The following is a 2,849-nucleotide window of genomic DNA, read 5'->3' as shown; positions in this document are numbered from 1 at the left end:
ATGGAAATGGAGAATCGCACTGTGGTGTCGGAATTCATCCTCTTAGGGATTCCCAACACCAAAGGTCTTGAGACCATCCTCTTCGTCACCTTCTTAGCCTTCTACCTCTGCACCCTGCTGGGCAACCTGCTCATTTTCTCAGCCATCCTCACTGATGCCCGCCTGCACACCCCCATGTACTTCTTCCTCTGCAACCTCTCCATTGTGGACCTTGGATTCTCTTCCATCAGCACCCCTAAATTGCTGGCCAACCTCTGGGCTCAGAGTAGAACCATCTCGCTGGGCGGGTGCATGTCCCAGGTCTTCTTCTACCACTTCCTGGGCAGCACCGAGTGCCTGCTCTTCACTGTCATGGCCTACAACCAGTCCGTGGCCATCTGCCAGCCGCTGCGCTACCTGCTCATCATGAACCGGAGGGTGTGCACCCTCCTGGCCGCCGGCACCTGGATCGCCAGCTCCTTCCACGCCACCATCCTCACCAGCCTGACTTTCACGCTGCCCTACTGCAGGTCCAATGTGGTGGAGTATTTCTTCTGCGACATCTTCCCGGTGGTCAAGCTGGCCTGTGCGGACATGTACGTCATTGAGACCGTGACCTTCACCAATATTGGGGTGGTGCCCATGACCTGCTTCCTCCTCATTCTCGCCTCCTACGTCAGGATTGCTGCCTCTGTGGTGAGGATGCACAGTGCTGAGTGAGGCTGGAAAGCCGTTTCCACTTGCGCATCACACCTGACAGTGGTGTGCTTCTTCTTCGGGCCTTGCGCCCTCCTCTACACCCAGCCCTCCCTAAGCAATGTGCTGGCTACCCCCATTCAGATCTTTTGCGATGTTGTCACCCCGGTGCTGAACCCGGTGGTCTATACACTGAGGAATAGGGAAGTCAAGGCAGCATTCAGGAAAATGAAAGGTGGCTAACGGCAGCCCAGCAAAAATCGCCAGCTGAAATGGAATGTCTTCCCCCTTAACCTTGTGGGAATGAAATTACTGGAAGAAATGGGGAGATTTTAAAAGGCACAAAGGGCTTGTAGGTACCCAACTCCCATGGAAAGAGTGAGAGTTGGAAACCCAATGTTTTTGCTTTTAGAAGTCTCACTCCATGTTCTCTGCTGGTGGAATGCCTTTGAAATCACCGTACTTACATCACTGCTATGGCTAATCCTTCAGTTATTCTCATGGCTCATCTCTGAATCCTCTCCAATTTATCAGCCCCCTTCTGGAATTGTGAACACCAGAACTGGACACAGTGTACCACCAGTGGTCACACCAGTGCTAAATTGTGAGATCACACTCAGCTGATTCTCCATCACGACCCCTAAATCATTTTCAGAGTCATGGTTCACCAGGAGAGAGTCCCATCCTATAAGCGCAGCCTTGGTTCTTTGTTCCTAGATTTATGTGCGTACATTCACCTGAATCCAGATGCTCACTGTTTGCTTGTACCCCCTTACCCAGCGATCCTGATCCCAACGGGGGAGGAGGTTGGAGGAGCTATTCCAGGGTTGGGGTTCAGAGTGAGGTCAATGGAGTTTTCCCAGGGTGAAGGAGGACGACACTGGTGTTAGCCTAGGGCAGGGGTTGGCAACCTGCGGCACATGTGCAAAGGGCGGCACATGAGTCGATTTTTAGTGGCACTCTGCTGCCGGCCTGGGGCTCTGGCCGCCGGCCCCGGCTCAGCCCCCTGCCGCCGGCCTGGGGCTCCGGCCTCCGGCCCCGCTCAGCCTGCTGCACTATTATTTGCTTTACATACAATAATAGTTTAGTTATATAACATAGACTTATAGAGAGAGACCTTCTAAAAACATTAAAATGTATTACCGGCACACAAAACCTTAAATTACAGTGAATAAATGAAGACTTGGCACCCCAGTTCTGAAAGGTTGCCGACCCCTGGGCTAGGGTTAGCGTTAGGGTCGGGGAAAAGGCCAAAGGAATGATGCCTGGATTGAGGCAGGGCAGTTGGGTGATGTTAGGGTTCAGGTGATGCATGAAGTCAGTGAGGTTACCCAGTGTTTGGGTGAGGCAGGAAGCGAATACATTGATGCCAGGGCTTAGGAGGGATAGGCAGGAAGTGAGGTGAATGGCGACATGTCTTTGGGGCTGAGTTCCCCACCTGAGACACTGTGGTAAAAATTATTCCTTCCCCCCCCACCCCCCGTTTCTGTTGTAACCTCTTTGGGACAGGTGCTGTCTCTCGCTGTGTGTCGGTGCAGCACCCCTTGCACCTGGGCCTCCAGGCCTCCCATCCGACAGAAACAATAACGTACTGTTCAAAATTATCACTGACTCCTCGGACGTGGGTTTTAACCTTGTAGCCTTGACATGAAAAAATAATATAACAAAATTAGGAAAGGAACCTGGGGAGATAACATTTCCCAGCAGAACATCGCATGCAAGCCCAACACCTGGCATTAGAAACATCCCTGACACCGAGGGAAGAGCGCCCCCTACTGAGTTACCTGCACCACTCACAGCACTGCAGCACCCCTTTGCACTGCTGGGTTCATCCTGAATTTTCTCGGTTGTTTCTTTGCACTGGTCCAGGGAATCAATTTCCAAAAAGCCACAAATCCAGACTATGGTGAGATGGAGATAAGAAAACCTGGAATGGAAGATCAGGGCACAAGTTGTGAACATTGATTTGAAAAAACACAATAGATTCTGATGGACAATGGGAAACCTCCACTGACCTCCAAGCCGGGGTATTGGGTGGCCGTAAAGGGAGAAGCAGGGAGCGGTGGCTGTAGTATTTTGAAACTGAGAACTGTATCAGTTCAAAACAGTTACATTTAAAGAGCCCTTGGAAATTATTTGCCAACCTTTACTTTGCGGTTAAGCAAAGCACAAAA

The 2,849-nt window shown here is 51.3% G+C and overlaps 1 pseudogene; it reads left to right on the top strand.

Annotated features, from left to right (window-relative positions):
* Positions 1 to 918, top strand: LOC120392796 (annotated as a pseudogene).
* Positions 919 to 2,849: the final 1,931 nt, after the last annotated feature.

The sequence above is a fragment of the Mauremys reevesii genome, unplaced genomic scaffold (assembly GCF_016161935.1).
Source record: "Mauremys reevesii isolate NIE-2019 unplaced genomic scaffold, ASM1616193v1 Contig116, whole genome shotgun sequence".
Lineage (NCBI taxonomy): Eukaryota > Metazoa > Chordata > Testudines > Geoemydidae > Mauremys > Mauremys reevesii.
Note: the sequence above shows the minus strand (reverse complement) of the source record. Positions and strands in the feature narration are given on the sequence as shown.